This window comes from Temnothorax nylanderi, unplaced genomic scaffold (genome assembly GCF_030848795.1).
Source record: "Temnothorax nylanderi isolate EJ_2023f unplaced genomic scaffold, tnyl_v1.0 TNYL_tig0178_pilon, whole genome shotgun sequence".
Classification (NCBI taxonomy): Eukaryota; Metazoa; Arthropoda; class Insecta; order Hymenoptera; family Formicidae; genus Temnothorax; species Temnothorax nylanderi.
In genome coordinates, this window is record NW_027249240.1 from 271,390 (window position 1) to 286,977 (window position 15,588).

At 32.7% G+C, this 15,588-nt stretch overlaps 1 protein-coding gene and 1 long non-coding RNA gene across 2 annotated transcripts in view; both read left to right on the top strand.

Annotated features, from left to right (window-relative positions):
- The window catches only part of LOC139778288 (uncharacterized), a 198,208-nt gene that overhangs the window by 96,080 nt on the left and 86,540 nt on the right, over nt 1-15,588 (top strand). The window lies entirely within an intron of this gene.
- Nucleotides 11,645-14,773, top strand: LOC139778299 (uncharacterized). Its single transcript, XR_011719539.1, has 2 exons — nt 11,645-13,376; nt 13,971-14,773. It is a non-coding gene; the product is annotated as an uncharacterized lncRNA (long non-coding RNA).

The window sequence follows — 15,588 nt, forward strand, 5'->3', positions numbered from 1 at the left end:
CTCTTTAGTCCGAGACTTTTCTTTTTATATGGCTCAAAAAGGGTCTTACCGCTTTTCTGGAAAATTTTACTCTAGTCTAAATGATTCATCCTAAGATTTCTAGTGTTCCTAAAATAAGCACGTAAACGATAATCATATCGTATTTTAAGGGTTCTCAGTGTTATCGCATTCCTAAGGTAAGTACTCTCTAAAAGTCGGAGAATGAAATATCACTCAAAACAAATGAAATGCAAATGTAACGAAAAGTGAAAATTGAGCCTGTGCACTTTGAGTGATTTGCCACTCTAAGAAAGAGTTAGATTGCGCTCTATAAGTTGAAATAAAATCGCACTCCATTTGAGTGAAAGAGCAGTTTCTTTTCGAGTGCAGTAGATTAATGTCATAGGAGTGGATTATATCACTCTATACCATTTTGAGTGGAAAATTTTTTTTTATTAAGTGAAGCGCTATTACGTGTTTATATCAAAGATATATTAATTTTTTTATTATCCGCTGTATTGTCCAAGGATTGCGGTGAAAATCGAAACTTTTGATTATTTTAGTATTTGAAATTTGAAACACGAAGCACAAAAAACTACGATTTTTTTTCCTCAAAAAACGTGAATATTATTAATTAATTTTTATTGATTTATAAATTCTTCAAAATACTATTAACCCTCCGTGTGCATTCGTTTTTTTTTTGTATCTTTCCAGTGCACACTTAGGTCTATCACGTTCGACGCTATACATATATATTTCCTACCTTAAAGTATTTTAAAAAATTAATGCACAAAGCACCTGTCTACGTTGTAGTTGACGATTGTATAGTCATTTTGAGATAAACATCATTTATTTAATATTTTATTTTTAATGAACTTTAGTACTGTAGCATTAGCCGGAAGAATAATGATATCGTAAATAATTTGCAAAATTGTTACTTACATAAAAAGGTCAGGTTTAGTGCTACGTTGGTCTGAGGTCTTTTATAAGGACTCTAGGCCCTTAAGTCCCTTTTCCCACCTATTTTTTTAGAGAGGGGAGCCAGACAGACAGGTCTGCTAGTTTTACAGTTACGATTCGTAATGCTGGACTACGTACGCTCTTATATGGTCAATAATATCGAAACGGTCCATTTTCGAAAGTTGTGCCCATTGAGGCTCTTAATTAAAATGCCCTAAACTATATAACTTGTCAAAATTTCAGCCAATTCAACCGAAAGACATTTCCTATTAATTTAGTGCGGGGTTTTAGTTTCTTTATAAAAATTATTTTATTACTTGTTATTTTTTCTAAGCATTTACATACATTTACAAGCATTTACATTTTTATTAATTTGTAATTTTTTCTATTTTATATTAACTGTTATTATTATATTATAGTATTATTTATTTATTACAAACATATTATACATACTTACTCATAAAGTTATTCAATTTCGTATTAATTATTATTTCAAATTTATAATATACTAGCTGGTTACCCGGGCTTCGCCCGGGAATCGTTTCTCTTCAAACGACTTCATTTGTATTTCAATATCCTTAATCGAAAAAAATTCCTTTATCAGGCAATGGCTTATCGGGCAATTGCAAAGAATCCTTTATATTCATTTTTATTCAAATTTTATTATATATATAGATAGGGGAGACCGGGGCTAAGCCGACAACGGGGCAAACTTGACACTAGGCTTTTTGCCAATTTAAATCTATCGTAGAAACTTGCCTTTCCTACTGTAAATGCGTCTTTATGTGCCAGTATTATCAACGGAATTTGGTAACATTCTGAGTTATAGTGTAATTTTTAACGCGACATAAGCGTTTTTGATAGTGAAAAGTAATTTTTCTGATCTCTCGAAAATGTCTACTCTTTCATCGAGCTTTACTCTTGCGAATCTACCGGTAAGTGATTTTGATGGGAAATTTGATGCTCTATATGAATCCGATAATCGTTTTTGGATATTTTCAAAATTTTCATGTTTTTGAAGTGACAAAAGTGAAAAAACGACGTCCGGGGCAAAGTCAACACCACGCCGTTTCGTCGGCTCCCAGTAACAAACGATGCTTGTCATGCAGCCGTATGGCTCATGAAAAATGTATGCGCACGTCCGATCGCGAGTTTACCTGCATTAATTGTTTTCAGACATGAGTTTAGATGAAGATAATTGAAAGTTCAACAATTTTTGTTCTCATTATTTCAAATGATTGTTCTAGCTACTTTATTCCGAATTTTTGTACTTTTTAAATACACAATAAACAATGTATTTTCATTTTCAGACAGTAAAAAATAAGTTCCAGATCAAATTGTGTCGATCAGACAAAGTGTTGAGTTTGCCCCGGCGGGGTGTCGAGTTTGCCCCGGCATTTTTCAATTCGAAAATTTGTCTTCGCGTCACTTTTTCTTTCCTGGCGGCAAAACAAAGCGACGTACAGCAAAACTTCCTGAATCAATTTTGTACCTGAAGAAACACTTTTTAAATATGTACCATTGAATTTGCCTAAAAATTTTAATTAAATATTAAAAATTGCCTTTGAAAAAATAGTGTCGGCTTAGCCCCGGTCTCCCCTATATAGATTAAATTATAATATTTAAAATTGCACAATATATTTTTTATTTAATATAATTATTACTAGCTGGTTACCCGGGCTTCGCCCGGGAGTCGTTTTTCTTAAAACGACTTCATTTATGTTTCAATATCCTTATTGTGGACAAACATAAGGAGTGTTCATGGATTAAACATGTCGTAACCAATCTTTTTCTACTCCGTCAATTATTTCCAGAAAAATTGGAAAAATTTCTGATACCGATTTCCAAAAAGATCGATAACGAAAAATTATACACTTTATGGCACTCCCCGGGAAATTCTACTCCTGTTTCATATACAATTCTTTGAGATTCGGTCAATTATTTCCGGAAAATTTAGAAAAATTTCTGATACCGGTTTCCCAAAAGATCGGTAACGAAAAATTATACACTTTATGGCACTCCCCGGGAAATTCTACCCCTGTTTCATATATAATTCTTTGAAATTCGGTCAATTATTTCCCGAAAAATTGGAAAAATTTCGGATACCGGTTCCCAAAAAGATCGGTAACGAAAAACTATACACTCTATAACACTCCCCGGAAAATTCTGCCCCTATTTTATATACTTTTGGTAAAAATTCGGTCGAATAGTTTAAGAGTGTATAAAGAACATACATATTTACATACATACATACACACACATACATTCTATTTTATATATATAGATACTGTTACGTCCAAACCCCAGGACTTATACAGTGTTGGAAAATTTGTGTTAAATATAACATAAATCATATGTCCCAAACGGTCTACTCAAATTTTTGTGTTAATTTAACATAATATGGATGTGTTAAATGGTAACACCGATACTATGTTAAAATATTTTAACAGAACGAAAATGTAATTCCGATTGTAAATTGTGGTTAATTATGTGTACAATTAACATAACTTTTATGTTGAAGTTAAGATTGTAAGATAAAACCAACACTCTTTTTTGTAAATTTTTATTCCCACTTCTGTTATTGAGTAAAATCAACACTCATTTTCTGTAAATTTTAATACATTTAATAAATACGTTCAAATTGTGTTATTATAACATATATTTTAAATGATTTTAATAATTTTACATTTTAAATTTGTTAAGTTCAATTAACATAGCAGGCATATGTTAAATCTACACATGTATGTGTTAATTATTTTACACAAAAATTTTAACAAGGACCTTTTTTAACAAAACTACAAAAATTGTCCAACAGTGTAGGAATTACTGGAAAGCGAAGGAAAGCTAGCCTAAGATGGGGGTATGGGAGGATGCAATACAGATACTTACGATTATTTCAGGTACATGCACGCACCGAGGCACGTGCCTCGAGTCGAACGCATTTTTTCTAAGGCTCCGGCTATTGATAGGCGAGCGGTTTACCCCCGAAAAGTCGCTTAGAACTCGAAGTAACCGACTAAACGCAGTACTAGTGGCTGAAAATGGTTGCATTCGATTTGTAATATTATTCTGAGTAAAAACATATATGTACACTTTTTTGTTTTGAGTGGGCCGTCAATTGTTATAAACATTTTTTTAAATAAAAAATTGAATTTCGCACCGAAAAATCGGAAAAAATTCTACAAGCTTAATTGAATAAAAACAAACATTTTTTGTTCTATAAACTTTTTTTGTAAAATCAATAGTTTACGAGATAAATGACGATAAAAGTTGAAAAATGCCTATATTCGTGAATTTTTTTCTCAGAAACTATTCATCGGAATCGGGTAAATCAAAAACGAAAATTTTCATACAACCTTCATCTGCAATGAGCTATTTTTTAAATTTGGGTGAGTATTGTAAAAGTCAGTGAAATCGCCATTTTATCGGCGCCCTCCCGACCCGTACGTGGCGCGCTCCCGTACATGGCGCGCAGTACGGCATCGCGGAGAATTCGGAGACAGTGAATGGCTTCCGCCTGAATTTTTGGATAAACATTTTGTTATAAATATTTTATTTTGTTATGAAGAACATATGTTCTATAAACTATGTATTTCTTATTGGGTAGTAATTACTTAAAGATGAAAACGGATGTATCGAAGAAGATGAATAAAAATGAATATTTGTCTTTAAAAAAATAATAATATTAATAATTTCATAATACGTAGTATATACATATATTATATGTATTAACCTCTCTATTATATGTTTTTCTTACAATAATATGACATTAGGTATGATTAATTCTAATCACTAAATAGTAAAATGTTCAAACGGTTATTGCAGTTTCTAATTAAAAGATCGGGCGAATACCGTTCAGTATCCCCAATGCAATACTATGCGCCATGTATGGCAGCCCCCAAGCACGGGAACGCGCTACGTACGGGAGCGCGCCGGCAAAACGGCGATTTCACTGATTTGTACAATACTCACCCAAATTTAAAAAATAACTCATTGCAGATAAAGGTTGTATGAAAATTTTCGTTTTTGATTTACCCGATTCCGATGAATAGTTTCTGAGAAAAAAATTCACGAATATAGGCATTTTTCAACTTTTATCGTCATTTATCTCGTAAACTATTGATTTTACAAAAAAAGTTTATAGAACAAAAAATGTTTGTTTTTATTCAATTAAGCTTGTAGAATTTTTTCAGATTTTTTGGTGCGAATTTCAATTTTTTATTTAAAAAAATGTTTATAACAATTGACGGCCCACTCAAAACAAAAAAGTGTACATATATGTTTTTACTCAGAATAATATTACAAATCGAATGCAACCATTTCCAGCCACTAGTACTGCGTTTAGTCGGTTAGTGACACAATTTCGGGGGTAAACCGCTCGCCTATGATATCCGGCGTCCTAAAGGCCGTGTCACACTAAGTATCGCTGACGTGGATCGGATTGAGATTGCGGATCGCGGATCGTAATCTAGCCAATCGTAGACGAGCAGCTCATCTGTGATTGGCTGATTTCCGATCCGCGATCTGTAATCCCAATCCGATCCGCGTCCGCGATACGTAGTGTGACACGGGCTTAAGGGGATGCTGGAGCCGCAGACGAACTCGATCAGCGTCGATAAAGAAGTGCTGACCGATTCTTACACGTACATACAGAGCGCCTGCTCTAGGGCTACCCGTTATACTGATCCGTATGTTTTTGGCTGAATTCGGGGAGACGCGTAACATGTGCATATGAAATTTTCAAACACATTTTTCTCTTATACCAAAACTCGTAGCTCATTTCTGTAAGCGCAGGATTCTTCTTTATTGTATTTCCGAGACCGCTGCCAGGTTTTTGTATACGTACACAGTCTAAAACTTTTATGTGCAGCAAATGTTGTCATGAGTCGACCGCAGAATCGAAAATAAAACTGTAATTTTCTAATTTTTTTTTCGTTTTTCATACGCAAATGGTGTCTGCGGTATTCGTTATCGTCCATACTTTAATTCTGGACAAAAAATTTTTAATTCGGTGAAATCAATCAAAAGATTAGTGTGTCTAAAAATTTCGCGGTAAAACAGAGCTGTCTCCAGCATCCCCTTAAGGGACGCTATGATGCTTACCGTGACTAGTGCGATCGTCAGCCTCGTTTCAGGTCAAGGAACTTAATTCCTATTACCTGGGATCGGACCTTGTGCGAAGGAGTTGAGGGTGAAGTCTTAACTTGAAATAAATTGGTATTGATTTTTAAGTTAATCATATAAAAAGTTTATTTAAAAAAAACAAATCTAGCTGTTAACATTACAGTATAAAATATAAAGAGAATTAGGCAAATAACGCAAAATTGTACATTATATCAGAGTTATACATTTAATCTTTACGAGATGCAGAGTAGATATGTGTGTAGGTTGTGTGTATGGTGAGTGAATGTGTTTGCATAATTCGCGGGTGTTACATAGGTTCGGAGGCCACCGAGCAGGATCTTGAGGGAAAGAAGCTATTCTGAAATTAACACCCTGCTTGGTTTAATACAGTTTGTGGAGATTATATAATAGATTTATATAAAAAACTAAGTTAAATGTGGATGTGTATGTGTATGTGTATGTGTTCAGGGAAATTAGGATTAATCGCAATTAAAATATATATGTACCTATATAGCAAAAAGAATGTTCGCGCTTAAATATACATTAAAAAAGTCTCGGACTGCAGAGGCAATTTCCGGCAGTTTTTTAACAGTTCTTTAACTCGCAGTGCATATTTACGACATAATAGTTACTTTATAGTGTAAGTTTAAGTCTATTGTAAGTAAAGTTATAATAGAAATTCCTTTTTTGTGGAATGAGAATTATTGTGATTCTTACAGTAGCCAATGTCCACTAACTCTCGACGTAATTGCCCAAAAAATCTATGAAAAGCTAAAAAAACAAAAGACTAATATATCATAATATACCTAGAAGAATACCGTTACAATTAAAAAAAAATTCGATTTTTAGTTAAACTTATAAAAAGTATACCTAAAATATTACGTATGCTATAATAGTATTACAAGTTTATATGTGAAATCCGCTACACGAGGCAGAAGTGTCGTTATATTCTTTCAAAATTGATCTAAAGATACTTTTTTATATTCGAAGTTTTTCTCTTTTATTTGAAATGTGTACAATAATAATATTTGTTAATCGCTACATTACAAATATTATTTTAACAATAATTAAATTAAAATTGATATAGGCAGACATATTGTTACAATAAAATTTTAGAGAAAAATTTTCAAAGAATTTATTTGCAACAGCGGATTCAGATATTCATGCGATAAAAGAATACTCCGCGTTTACAAAAATCGCCTGATTGGGTATAAATTTGATTCCGCATGCATAAGGTAAATACGTTTGACCTGGAACTTTTCTTCTATGTTTTATAACATTTTGATCTCATCTATATTAGCGACAAAGCAATCACTAGCGACAGTCACACATTAAATTTTGTTAAAATAACAAACACGTTAAAATTACACAACTACAACATCTGCGAAGTACCGATATAATCGATCGAAAGTGAGCAATATTAACCCTCCACGTGAATGTACAGCGTCCGATTTCGTGGGACGTGAGAGCAATTTATTGATCTTTAACGACTCTGGGCCCTTGAGTCCCTTCTCATACTAACCTTTTTTTAGAGAGAGGAGCCAGACAGGCAAGCTTACCAGTTTTACAGTTACAACTCGTTGCATTGCATTGCTCTAGGATCAATAACATCGAAACAGTCCATTTTCGGAAGTTGTGCCTATTGAGACACTTATAATAAGAATGCCCTAAACTACAACATATAAAAATTTCAACCAATTCGACCGAAAGCCATTTCCCATTGATTTAGTCCAGGGTCCTTTATTTAATGCGCAATACGTTTTGTCAATAACAAATATAATATTTTTGTATGTAATTATTATATTTTAATTTAATTAATACATAGAAAATTTTAGGAAAAATCGAGTTTAATAAATATTTATTTTTATTTAAAAACCGTTCTTGTATAAAAATGTAATTTATATTTATGTAATATAATAAACAAATGTTATAAAAATAAATTATTTTTAATAATTCTGCACGAGCAAGCATAATATAAATGTCTTTGATAGCAAATAACCTTATTTTAAATTAATATAAAACGTATAGGTATTATTTAATATATTTATTTTTTTCTAATAATATTTCTTTTTACAAATCTCTAAATATGTAATTCCATAAAAAATGCGCAATACAAAATGTTTTATTAATTAATATCTTAATTTTTTGGAAATACTGTGATGATTTAACGTGCTTCTCTCCGTTTTTTAAATATTTTTTTGATTTCTCCTTATCTTTTTCAGAAAATGTAGAGTAAATCTATATACACAGTGCGTTGTCCTCAAATACTAATAAATTATAAAACAATAAAAAATATGCAACATGCAATTAATAACAACGATTTTTAATTAGGGTGTAAAAATCATCCCAGGTGACCATGTATGAAAAAAAAATTAGATGACGCTTATTCCCGAGTTAAATTAATAAAATATAGAAATAAAAATTAGATATTAATCTATGAATAGTTATGGTATAAGGAAAAAAGTGACTTTATTTTTATCTTTTTCTCCCGACTGCTGCCAACCTTCGGTTGGCGAAGACGAGGGAGTATGCGTTTCACTGGGGCCGAACCTTTGTTACCTTAGTTCTCGATAACTACAACATACTATGATATGTGCTTCCGTATATAAGTTTCTTATTGATCAAGCAAGGTTTATAGCTTATAATTATCATTAATCGTTGTGTTAAATAAAAAGCGAAAAAACGATATATTACATTTATACGTTCTCTTATTGGCTATCGACTGAATTACAGAGGAAATTGATTAACCAATGACATGCATCCGCATGGGGAATTTTAGTGATTTCCAGTTACCTCTATTGAGCTCCGGCAGAACGTACAGCTGTTCTGTTCATTGCTGCACGCTCATTGGATATCGCTCGTCGTGCACGATGTTATCGCGCGCACTGGTCTGCTCTATTGCTCACATATCATATTTGGCCGGTAGTTAGAGGTTAAGTTTGTTTATACAGGTTTAATCTTTACAAAATTAAATAAAAATATAATAAATAGTGTGATAAACAGTAATACACTGCCTAATACAAGTTTGTTTATCGAATCATTTCCTTGGAAATACCATGTGGTATCAAGTATCTTATATGTGTGTATACATACAGGGTGTCAAGTAATAAGCGGATCACTGCTCGTGATGCCCGTGATGGGCAGTTAAAGCGGATAAAACTGAATCGAAAAGTCTTTTACTGTTTTGTAAGTATTTCAATAATTAATAAGAAAATAATTAATAAAGATACGCGAATCAAGATGCGTTCGTGTGAATCGACGAGAAGGAGCAGCCCAATGTTTACGTTGCTAGGCCGCGGCGAGATATTGGGAGGAACGCTATGTTTATAACAAAAATTATTAACTATACATGAGTGACACTCATTGTCGTTATTGTTTATAAAGCACTCCTCTCATAATATTTCGCTATGCACATAGTAACGTAAACGTTGGGCTGCTCCTTCTCGTCAAATCGTGTGGATGCACACTGATTAATTCTCTTATCTTTATTAATTAATTTCTCATTAATTATTGAGAAACTTACAGTATGATAAAGGACGTTTAATTTGATTCAGTTTAACTCGCTCTTTCTGTCCACGAGAAGTGGCCCGCTTATTACCTAACACCCTGTATATACATGTTTATATAATTGTAAATTTAAATTTATTATATATAAATAAAAATTATTAAAAATGCCAAAAAGATAGAGAAAATTACTTGTCATAATTAATCTCATATATTATTGTGTATAGGATTTAGATTATGCCTATAGTGCCTACATTTTCAACTATTTATATATTATAAAATATACTTCTGCATAGCATAGAAATATATATATTGCTTTTAAAAGTATAAAATAAATAAATAATTAAAATCTTGCAACTGCAGCAAAAAGATTGTAAACAAAAATTATAATAAAATTTAAAAAATGAAAACTTGAAAATTAATCAGTAAAAAAACAGATTAAAAAAACTAAAAATTAAAGAATTAAAAAATTTAATAAAAACAAAAATTATAATAATAGAAAACAAAATACAAAAAACAAGAACTTAGAAATTAATTGGTAAAGAGTTAGTTTTAAAAAAAATAGACTCCCGACTGCTGCCTAAAGTAAGTTAAATAATAATAAAAAACCAAAAATTTTAAAAAGTTAAAAACAAAAACTTATATAAAAAAATTAAATTAAAAAATTGTTTTTAAAAAAAAAAAGACTCCCGACTGCTGCCTAAACTAGGTTAAATTAAATGTAGAAAATAAAAATTAATAAATAAAAACAAACTTATAAAAAAAATAAATTTAATAACTAAAATTTAAAATAAAATGTAAAAACAAAAACATACAAAAAAAATTTAAAAACAAAAATTTATACAAAAATAAATTTAACTAAAAACAAGTTTAAAAAGTTTAAAATAATAATTTTAAAAAATTTAAAAACAAAAACTTTATCAACAAAAACAGGTTTAAAAAGTTTAAAATAATAAAAAAAAATTTAAAAACAAAAACTTATACAAAAATAAATTTAACCAAAAACAGGTTTAAAAAGTTTAAATAATAAAAACAACAAGTCTTAAAAATTAATTGGTATATAAGACAGGTTTATTTGGTAATAAAAATGTAATACACATATAATAATAAGTATAAAGTACAAAATTAAAAACTTCTAAAAATTTAAAATAATATTAATTATAAAATATTAAGACAATTGACACACCATTAGGAAATATTATCTAATAACAAATATGATTGAAAATATATACAAATACTTGATTACTTACTACAATTTATTCTTCTTATTATTATATTAGGCATTACAGATATAATTATTAATTGCATATTTTAAAAAAGCAGTCGGGAGACGCCATGCCAAGTGTTTCTCAATCACGTTTTAGATGTCAAAGAAAATTCTGTATTTAAGTTGTTTAACTGCGTACAGAAAAGAGAAGCAAAAATATATGTTGAAATATTAAGTATAAAATTTGGCGTGGCGTCTCCCAACTGCTTTTTTAAAATATGCAATTAATAATTATATCTGTAATGCCTAATATAATAATAAGAAGAATAAATTGTAGTAAGTAATCAAGTATTTGTATATATTTTCAATCATATTTGTTATTAGATAATATTTCCTAATGGTGTGTCAATTGTCTTAATATTTTATAATTAATATTATTTTAAATTTTTAGAAGTTTTTAATTTTGTACTTTATACTTATTATTATATGTGTATTACATTTTTATTACCAAATAAACCTGTCTTATATACCAATTAATTTTTAAGACTTGTTGTTTTTATTATTTAAACTTTTTAAACCTGTTTTTGGTTAAATTTATTTTTGTAAAGTTTTTGTTTTTAAATTTTTTTTTATTATTTTAAACTTTTTAAACCTGTTTTTGTTGATAAAGTTTTTGTTTTTAAATTTTTTAAAATTATTATTTTAAACTTTTTAAACTTGTTTTTAGTTAAATTTATTTTTGTATAAATTTTTGTTTTTAAATTTTTTTTGTATGTTTTTGTTTTTACATTTTATTTTAAATTTTAGTTATTAAATTTATTTTTTTATAAGTTTGTTTTTATTTATTAATTTTTATTTTCTGCATTTAATTAACCTAGTTTAGGCAGCAGTCGGGAGTCTTTTTTTTTTAAAAAACAATTTTTTAATTTAATTTTTTTATATAAGTTTTTGTTTTTAACTTTTTAAAATTTTTGGTTTTTTATTATTATTTAACTTACTTTAGGCAGCAGTCGGGAGTCTATTTTTTTTAAAACTAACTCTTTACCAATTAATTTCTAAGTTCTTGTTTTTTGTATTTTGTTTTCTATTATTATAATTTTTGTTTTTATTAAATTTTTTAATTCTTTAATTTTTAGTTTTTTTAATCTGTTTTTTTACTGATTAATTTTCAAGTTTTTGTATAGTACACTCTGCATTATGTACGCCTTCGCGTCTGAACACGATCGCCACCAGCATCATTGCACACATGATGCGCTCAATTCTTCATGACAGTCTGATGTAACGTATATATTCAAAAATCTGTAACATTGCACGATGTAGGATATTCTCTATTTCATGATACAATCGGGATTTATTGGTCCATCGGCGCAACAGCAAAGTGCCATTAACGAAAACTGACGCGTAACGCCTATATAAGCACCTCAAATAAAGCAGAAAAAGAAGAGCGAGCTGTAAAACCGTATGCCTCTAATTGCTCTAACCAGATTGCCGCGGCATAATTTAGAGGCCTCGTTTAACGGGTCGGGACGGAAATTTCGGAAGAACGTGCGCGCCAAGCACTCGACGTTTTCCCGATTGTTTTGCACCGCGCGACCCGTCCAAGCGCGGGGGGGGGGGGGGTGTAAAATAGAGTCGTGTGCAATTGCACGCGTGCAATCTGCATAAATTTAGAGATTTCGCGCTCCCGTCGTGCCACCCCGGAAGATTCACGTCGTGTTCCGCGCATTCAATTACAGGGGTAAACGACGCGCCCGCCGCAGTGCGAGAAGGTTTCGCGACGCGGCGAGAAGCGTATTCGGCGAGCCCGACAGCTTCCGGTACCGTAGTAGCGACCGCGCGGCGCAATAAAATTTCAATATTGAATATATTATTTTCGAGCTTGTTGACGCTCGTCCGACACAGTCATTACCGACGACAGCGGTGAATTCAGATCGTTACAAGCTCAAAATATAAGAAGCTGGAGGAGCATTTCTGTTAGATTTCACTTTTAATGATAGATTCTTTGACACATACGAATCTCGCATCGAGTTCAGGATTTTTTCTCCTTGTTAATACTTGGAATAGTTGCTTTCAGTTCCGTTATTGGACAATAAAAATAAGAGAAGTATATTTGTTTCGTAAGCAAAAATTTTTTAATAAACAAAGAGATTGTCAGCGAAATTGTGTTCTTTGTTTCCAAATATACTATCCAATATACGATGTTTATTTGAGCTTTTAGCAGTTTTAGACGCGACTGAGGAGAAAAGCTTTGTTTCGATTTATTTAAATGCTGATCGGAGCATTTTTTCGGCGCTTTGCCTTCATTAGGTCGCTACGCGAAAACGACGAAAAAGTATTTTGTGTGGAGAAGAAGGAGGAACGAAGCGACGGTTCTCTCGCCCTGTGCCGAGCATGCGCCACTTGAAAACGATCAAGAGCCAAGTTTGCTGTGCCCAGGCCGGAATCCGGGCTCGACATTGCAGCTGCGCCATCGGCCGATGACGCAACTCGATTATACAGCACGCCGAGCAATAGAACGCAGTTGCGGCACAGTGGGTGCAATCTCCGCCGCTCATTATTTTATTTGAAAGTACGACGCCGAGAAAAGTGTTAGCGCGACAAGGCAAGATTTTAATAGACCATTTTAATAAAGAATCACCGCGAAGAATAGCCGGCGGATCTCCGCGATACGCTTAATATCTTCGAAAGATGATAAACTAGCGTCTACAATAATTATGTAAATCTCACGTAACTTTCAATATCTCGCAACAGATTGTACCTTTATTTTCTCGTGCCTATAATGAAGCGATTAAATATTCATATCGCAAGCGTAGAAGAAAAACTTGCCACGAAAAAAAGCGTAAAAGTATAGCCATAACAAGGTGATTTCATATCCATAATCGTTCGAGAATATGCTCTAAAAGTAGATTAAATACTTCATAAGTAGAGTAAATGTTCCATAGATAAATTGTCTATATTTTATTGCACGAGATAATCGAAAATGGTAGCCATGATAAAGTAAAAATTTGATTGTTCCATTTTTTATACTAAATGTACGAGAGAGACGTTTTATCTTTATTGCGGAAACCTAATAGATATGGCTAGTAGAAAAGGCCAACTTAGAAGAAATTGAAAACAGGAAAGAAAAGGATATTGGACTCGCGGTAAAAGAATAGATAGACCCGTGATTGGTCCTTCCTTACAATTGTGATTTTAGATTGAGATGAGCTTTGTTCTAAAAGTCAATCGCGACTACGGACAGCAGAGCGGAACAACTGTGTGTTTCCAATTCGCGTTCATCGGCGATCTCGCCTTTGCGCTATCGTCTGCACGAGCCCGAAATCTGGACTCGACGTTGCGGCTGTGCCGAACGATGACGTAACCGACCGGGATATACAGTATGGAGGCACAATGGCCTGCATGTAGGTCACGGTGTCAGCGCCACCCCCTCTCCGACCGTTCTATTCCCCTCACTCGGGGGTTCGCTACCTCGATCCCGGCGTGCCTGGAAAATCTCCGCGATATCCGCCGGACGCAGCACCCCCGTCTCTACATCCGGCTCTCCTACGGCTACGCTATCGTAGCCAATTTGACCGTCACATTCGCGCGCGGATCGCCGCAATTTCAAGTCCGCTAATGAATGCGGTCGCGGACAAGCGAACCGACCGCGACATCCCGACAACCCGTGGAGTCGCCCCGGCTCCGGGGCGAAGTTTCGCTTCGCTTCCTGGGAATCATCTACGGCGCGACCTGGATTCGCCAGCGGCTCTGCCACGGTCACGCTACGACATTCTTCCCTGCAGCGACTGCAGAGAATTTGGTACATTTGGTCCCTTAAACCTCTCGATGCAATTATGACCGAGGCGTTGTACTTTGTGTCTATAGATTAGAAAAAGTTTCTGCATCAAGAATTTAATTCGCGTGATAACGCGATGATGATGATGATATCTTGTTCGATTGCCATGATCATGTTCCAATCCTTATTTATAATATTTCTTTAATTAAATAATGTTATATATTGATATTCACTAATTTATGAGGTACTTGGAACAAAATATAGTAGAAGTATTTTCAATAAATGTAATATTATCACATTTATTGAAAATAACAAAATAACAAAAACTAAAAAATATTTTTAAAATATTCCAAATATCGATAGTTGTATAATATATAAATGCTTCAATCTAAATTTTAATTCTTATTGTGATATTATCACATTTATTGAAAATAAGAATTAAAATTTAGATTGAAGCATTTACAACTATCGATATTTAATTGGAATGTTTTAAAAATATTTTTTAGTTTTTGTTTTCAGCCAATATTGCCAATAATATAACTTCGAGATATTTTCCGAAAATTAACGTCGTAATTAATTTTGTGACTTTTATGGTTTGCATTTTAATCTTATTAAATTTTTTTGTAGAGTATTATAATTTAATAATTTATTGGACTGCCTAACTCTAAATTTCTAAAAAAGAAGTTTAAGACGATGCATGTCGTGCATCATTACTAACGAACGCGCTCAGCAAAACGAGCATGCGAGCGAGCATACATTTTTCACCCGAAACACGAAATATCCAGGCGGAACAGGGAGGAGGGTAGAATTAAGTAGGTAGTTTTCCAGGTTGCCTTTCTCGTTTTGGGTGCAACCTGTGCTATCGTGCCGTCTTATACTTACTGCCGTCGCGTCGTCGCGCTCGAGCGAACATGAGAAAGAGAGGCTAGCGGGCAAACGCTCGAATTCGCGCAGCGAACGATTTAAACAGTCCGAAACACATATACACCACACATGAGCGAAGCGAAACCACTCCCTTTCCCAGGACAAGTCGCATCGT